Below are 13,050 nucleotides of genomic sequence, written 5' to 3'. Positions count from 1 at the left end.
ATGAACAGGAACAGCAGTAACATTCCTCAGTCCTGCCTCATTGTCTGGTTTCCCAGCCAAAAACCTTCACAGTATAAGAAGCTTGTCAGTAAGGATAGGAGTTCCCATACTTCCAGAGCCCAGTGAGACCAGAAGATCTCCTGTCCCTCACTGACGCTTTCCTGCAGAATCGGGTGTATACATCCTGATGTCAGTCCAGCTGCAGGGCATGACAACTCTGCATTTGCCATGACCTTCCATCCTCCTATGGCCACAATAAGCCTTCTCAAATCTTGCTCCTTGACCTTTCTAATCCATAGACATCTGTCTGGCTTCCACCTCCAGGTTCAAGATAGTACCCGAAGGCTTCTTGCTTGGTTGTTCCCATGTTTGGCCCCAGACTCCTTCTACAGGCTGAGGTACTGGACTTAAGGAGGTGGGGAGAAAATAGTACCAGCTCCCTCCCCTCTCTGCTTCCTGATTTCAGGTGCGATGAGAATCATTCTTTACAACTCTGCGGCTCTGATCTCTCTACCACCAGGGACAGTGTAAGTGTTCCTGCTCTGATGGAAGGTGTCCTGGCACTCAGAAGCCAAGGAATCACACAGCCCTCATGGGAGAAGTTATCCCAACACAGGAGCCCAGGAACCACACAGCTCTGAGGCGTGTCAGTGTCCCAGTGGAAGGGCATCCTGAGACATGAGAGCCCAGGAAAACTCCTCTTAGAGCAGCTCCCATGGGAGGGTATTCCCAGCTGAGCTCAGGAGCTCAGGAGCTTCAGCCCTGTTCTACTTCTTCACCTTCCCCCTTCTCTTCATTGTTTCTTGGCTTCTTCTGATGAGAGTCACACCAAGCAGCAAATCTCATAAAAGAGATTTTTTTTGGAGTGTCCAAGGAGAGGAGGAATGAATCCAGGAGGGGGCACCTGTGCTCCCTGGAGGATGAATAGCTGGGAACTGAACAAAGGGCAGGGCTTATATAGGATTTCTTATAGGGCAGAGTTTTTCAGGGTAGAGATTTCCTGAGTGAGAGTTGGTACGATTTCAAGTTCTGAGCTTGCTGAGCTCAGAAATTGGTGGATTTTCCTGTTCAGGGATTGTTTTGGGTTTTTTTTTTTTTGTTTTTGTTTTTGTTTTTGTTTTTGTTTTTGTTTTGTGGGAAGCTCAAGCACTGGTGGGTTTTCCTGTTCAGTGATTGGTGGCTTTTTTTTCTCTCTCTCAGCCTCTTTTCCTTGCATTGAGCCCATGGGTTAGAATAGGAAAACCTTCCCAGCCACAGGTGGCTCTGGCTGAGCTATTATCACTGCTGAGCTGCTTGGGGAGGCAGGAGTGGAGGTGTCATCACTGTAAACTGCTCTGGTGGGACAGCTCCTGGGGTCGTATTTCATGAAGGCCACAAGCGGAGGGGGAAAGAAGACCCTCCATCCACGGATAGCTCCTCATGATGGAAGCAGGCTGTCATCCACATTTTGACAGCTCTTGTGGCAGCATCTTAAGGCAGTTGTAGCCTGGGGAGAAAGGAGGGGCCAGCTGCAGTTCTGATGGGTTTTGAGACATTCTGCTCAGGAACTACAGACAATACCCTCAAGCCATGAGCCAAAACAAACCCTTCCTCCTCTAAGCTCCTGTTGGTTATAGCAATAACAACAGTTAACTCCAATGTAACCTCTGTATGACCTAGAATTAGAGACAATTAAGGTTATACCTCATTTTATTTTTTTGAATCAACTTAATAAATTATAATATGTAGTGAACACATCTTTCATTTTTTCACGTGTTCATTCAACAAATATTTATTGAGTAATTACTAACAATGTCAGGGGAGGTATTAAAATATGCAAAAGAAAGAAAGACAAGAAGAAGAAAGAAGGAGAGAAATCCATCCTTGCTTCTATCATAAATCAGGCATCAGCACAGTACATCTGGGACAGACAGATGGATGGTAACGGAGAAGATGACAGAACAAAGACTAGAGAAGACATGTAGGCAGTGGCAGAAGACTTTCTCTGGATTCTGGCGACTAGAGGGTAGAAGCCTATTGCAGGGAGTGGGCTATATCATGAGGAGAGGTAGTGATGTGGGGATGGCTGCCTGCCTGATACTGGATAAGCTTTTCATTTTGATTTACTGAAATAAGGAGACATGGAGGTATTTGAGCCAAATAGTGATTGACTTAAGTTTAAAAGGTCACTATGTTGATAATAGATGGAGGCAGGATCAGAGCAAATTTGTGGCTATGTTTTCTCCACATCTCATTAGATTGAAGTCAGATTGAATTGAATTTGACAAGGTTGTAGTTGAATCTGACCTATCGTTAATCAAGGGAGGAACTGAAAACCCAGGGCAGGGCACTTAGAACAGGAAGTTTGGCTTTAGACTAGGGAAGCTCAGTTTACAATCTCAGACCTACTATGAAGTTGGTTTTCTTAAAAAAGGCATTTCTCCTTTCTCTACCTTATGGAAGGATTTGTTTCAGAAATGAAACTAGTGAGTCTACTTTTTTCATTAGATATAAAATGATAAACTTCAACGAACATCCAAAAAGTAAAGCTTGGACATGTGGGCTTTTGGAGATACTCATGAGCCCAATTATAACACTGTATTATATGTAACTTTCTATTTATTATCTATCTCTGTGTATATACAACATAAAAACTCTGGTCAACTATGGAGCTGAGGGGTTTGCAGCCCCCTAGGATGAACAATATGAAGTAACTACTATCCTCAGAGCTCCCAGGGTCTCAACCACCAACCAAGGACTGCACATGGTGGGTCTGATTGTTCTGGCAGCATGTGTATAGTAGAGGATTGCAACTTCGATCATCAATAGGAGGAGAGGACCTCGGCCCTGTGAGGGTTCTGTGCCCCAGTGTAGGGGAATGCCAGGGCCAATAAGTGGGAGAGGGTGGGGTGGCAGGCATGGAGAGGGGGGAAAAATTGAAATTTGAAATTTATAAATCAGCAATACAAGCAAATCACTGCCCTAAAAAAAAAAAAAAACCTCTGGTCAAGATAACTGTTTTATAGAATATATCTGATTCTATTTCTAGCCCTATGTGGAATGCAATGCTATAATACATTTTAACACCACCTGTTTTAAAGTTTCACATTAAAAATATTGTACTAGTTCTTTGAGAATTTCATACATGTTTTGACCGTAATCATCCTACATCCCCCAGTTATTCCCAAATTCATCCTCTCTTTTCTTCCCACCCAATTTGGTATCTTTTCCTCCACTTTTTTCCCCTACAAAGACAATCTGTACCGACTAAATGTTACTAGATATGTGGCTTTTCAGTGTAGCATGAATGACTTAACAGTGGGCTACACTCTTCGAGAAAACAGACTCTTCCTCTCCCACGAGCTAAGATTTGGCAATACCTCATCAGCCAGCAGATGGCAGGAGGTAGAGCTCTTTGCATCCAACTCTTCTCTCTAAGTTGGGATTTGGTCTGGCTTGGCTTACATTTACATTTGACCCTATGAATTATGCACCAACTGTTGATCAAATGAGCTGACAAATCTTCAAACCAGGAGCATGGGTCTGGAAATCTGGAATGGCCATTCCTATGACTCCAGCAGTTAAGAGGTTAAGACACGAGAATCATGAGTTCCAAGCTGTCCTGGGCTACATAGAGAGATGTTGCCTGAAAAGAACCAACCAACCAACTAACCAACCAACCAACCAACCAACCAACCAACCAACCAACCAGCCCAACAGGAAAGGATTCTCTCATATCCAAGGACAGCAAGTGTCACAATTTACATTGAGGCTTCTTAAGCAGAACCATGACCCTATGTGGGGCTGCTTAACTGGATGTAGGGTAATGAAAAATTTGGCAACAGCAAAAGGATTCTTAGTGTATAATGACCAAAAATCAATTCAAAATCAGATGTGTATTATGAACTGGGAATACTGGTTAATGGTGCATCTGTGGTTCTGCGCACTTAACCATGAACACTTTGTGCTGAACATGCTTACGACTAGGGGACAGTGACTGGAACACCCAGGCTCAGATTTCTGTTACAAATTGCTGTGTTTTCACTGAACATACAAAGTTTTCTGCCCTTATTGTAACATACTGGAAAATGAACAATGAATAATGGTTTTCTACCATTATTTCTCAGCATATAAGTATCAATATTTATCTTTAGGCTATGTTACATTAGAATGCTTCAAAAATGTATTGTGTGACTCAAAATATCCCTCTTCCATTTATTACTATGTATTTATGAAAAATATTATTATTGATGATTATAAAATAAAAACATTGGTCAATTATGAAACCAAAACCAACAAAACCAACGAAGATGCCGTATTCTTTGTAGGTCTCAGAGATTCAGCCAGAACTTAATTCCTAATATAAAAACTAAGATCATCTTTCTCAATGATACGTAAACTTGCTTTCACCTTTAGTAAATAGTAGTTATATGTATGCCCAAGGACAGTTTTAAAGAGAGTTTGGTTATGAGTCATGTTTGACTTATTATATATTTACTTATTATTATTATATATAATATATATATATATATATATATATATATATATATATATATATATACCCATATTACCCAAGGTGTCATAAAAGTTCCTTGGGTGAAAGGGGTAGTGAGTGGGACAATATGAAGGAGCCCAGGCTAGAGGACTTGGATCCACATAGTAAAGATACAAGTGGGAAAGCCCATGTTGGACCTGATGGTAGGAGTCTTGCTAGCTACTTCAGTCAGCCACGTCCTTCTGCATCCCTGTCCCTATTTAGAACCTGGAAGCCGTGATCTTGCTATGGAAATTTAGTAGCCAGAAGAAGCACCATACAATCCTGGTAAAGGAAGAAAGCACATGACTCCACAGTCCTGACTTTTTAATTCCTATGTGTGCACATGAACACCCATGTGTGCACACGGACATTTATGTGTGTCCAGGTGTAGGTCCACAGCCTGATGCATGCATGTGCAGAAAAGAGGCCAACCTTTAGTGTTGTTTCTCAGACACTACTCACCTTTATTTCATTCTTTAAAGGCAGGTTCTCCCATTGTCCTGAGACTCACCAAGTAGCTAGAATGGCTGGCTAAGGAGTCCCTAGGAATATGCCTGTCTCTGCCTCCCCAGCATGGATTACAAATGCAAATGACCATGGGATAATGAAAAATGACCAGCTACATAAAGTTATCCAGAGGAGTAAATTAAATCGTGCTCCTGAGCTGCTCTTCCCAGAGGGTCACATAATAAAAGCACAAGAGATGCTGACATTAGCCTTGGATGATTCACCTCCAACTCTGTTCTGTGACCTGGGTCGTGGGAGCCATTCCTTCTTCAGGACTCCTCTGTAGCTGCAGTTCAATGCAATGTACTGCACATGGAATGCTCTCTCTCTCTCTCTCTCTCTCTCTCTCTCTCAATTTATTTATTTATTTACATATTTTATGTATGTAAGTACTTTGTCAGCATGTACATCTGCACATCAGAAGGCAGCACTTGGCAGTTGTGGGCTGCCATGCGGGTGCTGGGAATTGATCTCAGGACTTTCAGAAAAGCAGCCAGTGCTCTTAACTACTGAGCCGTTTTGTCAGCCCCCACAATGCTCCTTTTGGCACAGGAAGCTGCAAAGAAGATAGGAAAACAGGGAGCTGGCTGGCTAAAGGAGGTAGGGCTTGGGACTTTGAGCTCTTAGATATTTCAGGCTGCAATCTGGTGGCCTCAATATGGTGGCCAAGTATTGGGTCACTTCATCACCCACTGTTCTGGGGATGCAGACCACGTGCCAAGGCAGCTTTGCTACTGAGATCTGTAGGAAAACAGACCTTTGCCAAAAGGTTTCAGAACTTTGTTTTTCCTGTTGAACAGATCTGTACTCAGATGAGGATAGATGGTCTGCAAGCAGAAATGGGAGATGTGTCCTTTACCTGTGGCTTGCATTTTAAGTCAGCTGAGAATCTTTTATTTTAGGTTCTGTACAATTTAAAAAGGAAATTCATTCTTGCCATATCAATAGACAAGAAGAATGACAGCGGGTCGGCAGGCTCAGTGGTTGGTATCATAGACTTTTATCCAGTCTGTTAACATTTCTTCAGATAGGTACAAATTTGCATTGCACTTGATATCTCCCTCACCATTATTTTGAATGATCTTGGTGCATTAGCTGCTGAGCTATGAAACAAGGAACTGGGCAATGACAAGAGAACAGCCAGAAAGGGAGAGGGCTCTTCACACTAAATACCACTCCATATTAAGTCTTTTCTGTGATCTTCACACAGGGACTTTATTGGCCTTTAGCTATTATCCGAAACTGAGAACATCTGGAAGCTCCCTAGGAGAACTGAATTGCCAAAGGCTGAAAGGAACTCTAACTGTTAAATCCTTAGGGCTGGCCAGCAAGATGGGCTATTTAAGCTTTTCTTTTGCTGCTATAAACACCACAACCAAAAACTACTTGTGGAGGAGAGATCATACTCTCAGATCATGATCTATCATTGAAAGACATTAGGGGAGGAACTGAAAGGAGAAGGAGGAGGAGGACGAGATTTTTACTATGTTGTTCCCTCTGGCCTATGCACAGTCAACTTTTTTATATAACACAGAACTACCTACTCAAAGGTAGAGCTGCTCCTAGTGTGTTTGGCCTTCGCAGATCAATCAATGATTAAGATAATTCCCCAGAGACCAATATGATCTAAGCAATGTCCTAGGCTCCCTCTTCTCAGGTGACCCTTGAGAGTGTCAGGTTGACAATAAAAACTAAATATAGGTATTTACCACTTGAGTTCAATCCCTGGGACCCCCCATGGAAGGAAGAGAGAACTCACTTCTGCATATTGGACTCTGACTTCCATTCTTGTGCCCTGGCACATGTGTGTTTCTTTCCAATTCATCTACACAAAATAAATATAACTATGATAAAATATTTAAAGAACAAACATTTAGTGATATTGTTTACTCCAAATTCAGAATAATAGAAATTTGTCTAAGACTATGTATTGACTCAAAAGCAAATAATTTTCCACACTATCTAGTTCATGTGTGCCTATAGATGACAATAGGTCAGGAAGACAATCTGGGAGTAAGGATTGAGAATGTCACAGCGGGCATCATAGGGACAGCTTCTCAGGAGGAAGTACAGGAATCCAGAGTTTCCCTGAAGTGCAGTACCAGGTATCCACTGATACCATCTCTGCCCTGCACCCTTTGCTGTTCTTCCTTCAGAAGAGGGGTCCTACCTGCCTTTCTGCATACTGAAATTCCATGGACTGAGTGACTTCATAAAGAAAAGAAATTTCACTCATGGTGCTGGAACTCAAAGGCCCATGTCACATGACATTGAATAAGACAGCACAGCATGAGATTGAGTATTCATGTTTATCTGCTTCAATTTTTGTCTTATCATCTCATCTAACCCTAATCCTAATCACCTGACAAAGGACCTGTCTCCAAACAGTAAGATTAAACTTTCACTGTATTTTGTTTTATTTTTTTGACCTAGGGTATCGCATAGCTAAGACTGGCCTTAAGCTTCCTATGTAGTTGAAGTTGGCCTTGAATTCTTGATCATCCTGGTTCTGTCTCCCAAGTGCTAGGTATAGATCTGTGTAATCATACCTGCCTCCACTTTCTGCTATTTTAAATACCTCCCAGTGGAGATTAAATCTTTGTGTCGACAAAGAACCTCAAACCAAGTCTAAATTACTACAGTACATACCATACAGTTTACCCTGCTCCATCTAAAAACCATTAAGCATTGATTGTGTTGGGGGGACTAGATCATGCCCTCAGTTAAGCAGCTACCAATGTAGATGATGTACCACTCGTCTAATGACAGGGCTTGTCTTAGTTACTGTTTTATTGCTGTGAAGAGACACTGGGACCAAGGAAACCCTTATAAAGAAAGTATTTAATTGGGGGACTTGTTTACAGTTTCAGAGGGGAAACAGACAGACATGGGAATGAAATAGTCGCTGAGAGCTTTACATCCCGGTCCACAGGCAGCAGGCAGAATGAAAGAGACAAGACCTGGCTTTTGAAACTTCAAAGCTCACCCCCAGGGATGCACTTCTCCAACAAGGCCATATCTCCTAATCTTCTTAATCCTTCTCAAACAGTGCATTCAAATACAGAGTCTATGGTGATTGTTCAATCCACCACAGGACTGATTTCACAAAGCAAATAAGTCAGGCTTTGGAATTATGGACAGGTGCTGGTTGTGTATGGTCGAGTAGCCAAAGAGGTCTTGTGTAAATGGTCTATCCAAATGGCTACTCTCTTTTGTTTGTTAGTAAAGAGGCTCTAACTTGGTTTAAAATGGCTCTGTTTGTGGCCACTTACTAGTCCCTTGCTCAGATGGCTAAACAAAGCACTCTGATTGAGAAAGTATAAATAGAAATCCATTGAAAGGAACTTGGAACTTTTGTTTTTATAAAATAATAAACAGATAAATGATAGATAAATAGAAAAAAGAATGGATGGAGGAAGGAAGGAAGGAAAGAAAGAAGGGAGGAAAGAAAGAGAGAAAGGAAGAAAGAAGGAAAGGAAGAAAGAAAGAGAGAAAGAAAGGAAGAGAGAAAGAAAGTCAGATAAAAGATAGGGTCAGGTAGCACCTACTATTTGCCTTTCGCCCCTCACTTCTTGCCTGTTTTTCTGGTTTACCTGGGGACACAGGACTCATCTGGAGATCATTAAGAAACCACAGGTTAAGATGAAGGAGCTGAAGGTCAAAGGAGTCTTGTCTCATATGACTTCCCTGGATATTTGCACCAGCTCTGGATTGAATGTCACATTCTTCAGCCCTTGGTAGGGGGAAACACACTTGTGTGGTCCTCTGAAGTTTTTATTATCTAAATGAATGTTTATAATTTATTAAATATAATATATAAAATACAGACTGTGGCTTGGTTGCTGGAACACTTTGGGTCTTATGTGTCCCTCAAAGATCTATGTGTTAAAGGCTTGATCATCAGGTGGTGCCTGTTTGAGGTTGTAAAAATCCTTTAGGAGGTGGGGTCTACTGGGAAGACTTCAGACCACTAAGCGTTCTTAAAGAGGATGAAGGTGAGTAGCTTTGATGTTGATCTGTCACAATCTAGAATTATCAAGGAACATAGTCTCAGGGAGAGATGGTCTAGCTTAGGTTGGTTTATAGACATGTCTGTGAGGGATTGTCTTTCTTACACTAAAAGATGGCAAACACAGTCTGAAGGTAGATAGTGCCACTACTTTGGGGTTCTGGACTGGGCAGAAAGGAGAAAACTAGCTGAATACTGATCACAAACACATTAACTCTCTTTATTCTTGACTTTGGGTATGAATAGCTGTTTCAAGTTTTTGACTTGACTTATCTGCAATGATTGATTGTAACCTGGAATTATAAGCTAAACAAATAATTTCTTACTTACAATTGCTTCTGTCGGGAGGGGGGTGGTGGTGGTTAGGATCCTGGATTCACTCGATTTCCTCTTTTGCTTCCTGGCCACAGGCCTCATCCACATGGTGAATACCTTTACACCTCAATGCATTCTGTTGTCTCACCACTGGAGGCCACTGTTCATGGACTGGAACTTTCAAAACCTTAAGCCAGAACAACCCTTCTCTCTGTACAATGATTACCTAATTGCAGTGAGCCAGTGCAATTGCCAAGTGGAGTCAGAGGTCACAGAATCGAGGACAGACAAATGTTTGTAGTATGGAGAGATAAATAGCTGCAGTAACTGAATTAATGAGGCTGTGGTGCAGTGAAGTCAAGAGGGAGGAAATAGGAGGCTTACTTAATGAAGGTCATGGCCCTGAACAGGCTGAGAAGGCAGAAGAATGTGACTTACCAATACTATAATAGTAGTTGAGGTAAGCATAATGGCTAAAAGCATAGATATAGTTGCTGCTTTCCCCATTGTTGTAACCAAATGCTGGAGAAGAAGTAACTTAAGGGAGAAGGGAGCAAATTGGCTCATGGTTTGAGGATACAAACCATGATGTGAGGACCAGGTCAGATCTTGCCTGTGGTGAAAGAGCTTAAGGCTAGTTTTTCACATCTCAGTTATCTAAGAAGCAGAGTGAATATAGGAAGTGGGGCCAGAGCTATAGATACCTACTTCTTTCAAGTATGCTCCATCTCTCCAAAATTTAATAACTTCCCTAAACAGAGCCATGAGCTAGAGCCTAAGTGTTCATCAACAGGAGCCTGTGGGAGATACTCCACACTCGAACCACAATAGATAAAGCTGTAGAGGAGCCAGTCGTGAATCCTACAGGTAGACTAGGTCTGTGTCCATCAAGATACACTCTATCTTGGCTCAGGTAGATTTTGAAATGGTCGCTTCATTCTGGCTGGAGCTTATAGGTGAATCATTCCCCTGTCTTCTTAACTTTCTGTGTGGTATGTATGAACTGGTATGCAGCTGGCTACATCTTGCGTCTTCTGCCTTCTCACAGGATGCACAAGAGAATGGTTCCTCAGGGAGATGTGTAGAATTGAAATGAGGGTGTCACTCTTCAGTTGAATTGTTTGGACATACCAGTTTCTTCCTTCTGGTAAATTGGAGGGAAACTGTGCTTCTGGAACAGCTATTTAAAGCCTTGGAAACTGCATATGGCTACATCTAGTGGGCTCTTCACAGCCTGGGGAGGTATTTATTTACTTATCTATCTTAAAAAAATTAGATAACTGCATTTTTGGCAATGAGATGTGATATTAGAAATAGAGTCTCTTTATCTACAGAGGCATGACTAAATCTTCAAATGAAAAATCAACAATACACTACTTAACTATCTAAAAACTGAAATCAACTCATGGGTCTCTCGAATCTTCCCTGGTTTCTAGTCTTGAATTTTAAGGAAATTACAAAGAAAGAAAAACTCTCAAACACAGCCATCTTCCCAGGCTCAAAGTGGACCTAAATTTGGGATGTCTGAAATCAAAAACACTGACAATGGATTTGCTCAAATCAGTCAGAATTAATCCATCCTTGCTGTAAAGAACAAAAATAGATGCAACTGTTAGTTTAAGGAGCACGCATTGAGCTCTGTAATTCTCTGTGTCCCCTTCCACCATTTGTGTCTACTAAGAAAGCAAATGGAAAACGGTATAGGAAAATGGGAAGATCATCGCATCCCTGTTCCCACACTGTCTTAGTTAGGTTTTGCTTCTGTGAACACCATGACCACGGCATTTCTTGTAAGGACAACATTTAATTGGGGCTGGCTTATAGGTTCAGAGGTTCAGTTTGTTATCATCAAGGCAGGTACATGGCAGCATCCAGGCAAGCATGATACGGGAAGAGCTAAGAGTTCTACATCTTCATCTGAAGACTGCTACGAGAAGACTGGCTGCCATGTTGTGGTTAGGAGAGGGTCTTAAAGCTACACTCACAATGACACACTTCCTCCAACAAGAACACACCTCAAAATAATGCCATTCTCTGGGCCAACAAGTTTCAAACTACCACACACCCCTTTGCTCCTGTGTTAGTCAGGTTCACCAGAGAAACAAACAATGTGTAAAAATGCAGAAATATGAGTATGAAGCTATCAATAGGGGTAAGCTATAGCTATATCTGAAACTAATGTAAGTATGGATATGGATATGAATCAGCTATAAATATATATAGAGAGAGAGAAAGAGAGAGAGAGAGAGAGGGAGAGAGAGAGAGAACATTAATTGGGCCTGCCTATGTTGCCTATGTAGTGGGTAAGCTCCCTGTTCTAGTTAGGGCCCTGAGTTAAATATTAATTCCCACCCTAAACATCCTCATGGATACAATCAGAACTTCCTGAGCACTGCATGGCCTAGTCAAGTTCCTATGTAACATTAGGCATAGCCTAACAGAAATTGCAAAGAATACATTTACAACTATTTCTGGCTCAGAGGACATAGCCTTTACACTTTCTGTATCTCCAACCCCCATTTTTTTCTTCTTTTTCTGTTCTCATTTTTTGTAATTTTTTTATTAGATATTTTCTTTATTTACATGTCATGATTTCTCCTTTCCCAGTATCCCCTCCAACAAACAAACAAACAAACAAACAAACAAAAACAAGAACAAACCCCTGTTGCTTCCCCCCTCCCCATGCCTGCCACCCCACCCTCTCCCACTTATTGGCTCTGGCATTCCCCTACACTGGGGCACAGAACCTTCACAGGGCCAAGGTCCTCTCCTCCTATTGATGATCGATTTTGCAATCCTCTACTATACACATGCTGCCAGAACCATCAGTCCCACCATGTGTACTCCTTGGTTGGTGGTTGAGTTCCTGGGAGCTCTGAGGGTACTAGTTAGTTCATATTGTTGTTCGTCCTAAGGGGCTGCAAACCCTTCAGCTCCTTTGGTCCTTTCACTAACTCCTTCATTGGGGATGCTGTACTCAGTTCAATGGATGTCTGTGAGCCTCTACATCTGTATTAGTCAGGTACTGTCAGAGCCTCTCAGGAGATAGCTATATTAGGCTGGCTTGTCCTTCCTTCAGTCTCTGCTCCATAGTTAGTCTCTGCAACTCCTTCCTTGGGTATTTTGTTCCCTCTTTTAAGAAGGAATTAAATGTCCACATTTTGGTCTTCTTTCTTCTTGAGTTTCTTGTGACCAACCCCCATTTTTAATTAAAGAAAATCTTTTAAAGTTAGCATAGAAAGTAATTGATTTTATTATGACATTTTTACATATATAATTCCTTTGCTCCTTTCTGTTTCCTCATTGCCCTACATGTACCCCTTCCTGCTAGTCCCCTTGCTTCTTGAAAGCAGTCACTACTTGCTTTAAGTCATGTATATTCCCTTATCCTGTCTCATCCCTCCTACTCTGGCATACATGTTTCCCCCCTTTCTCCCAGTTCCTTTCTACTTCTAAGTGCTTATGAAGTCAATCGATCATTCATCCAGGGGCATATCTGGAGAGAAAGTGTGCTTCTCCATACTCTGGCAGCAGAGTTGGTTTTGCTCTGGTGAAGCCAAATAAGTTAGAGAGTCAGCTAGGGCCTGGGCTGGTTGCATAGCACTGAGGATCAATTGAAAAGCAGAGCCTAGGTTTGGATGTCAGACCCTCAGCACATTGAGTCAGTTCAGAGTTGGGGATTCTGCCTGAGAAACGGGAATGT

The sequence above is a fragment of the Mastomys coucha genome, unplaced genomic scaffold (assembly GCF_008632895.1).
Source record: "Mastomys coucha isolate ucsf_1 unplaced genomic scaffold, UCSF_Mcou_1 pScaffold1, whole genome shotgun sequence".
Lineage (NCBI taxonomy): Eukaryota > Metazoa > Chordata > Mammalia > Rodentia > Muridae > Mastomys > Mastomys coucha.
This window is presented reverse-complemented; position numbering follows the sequence as displayed.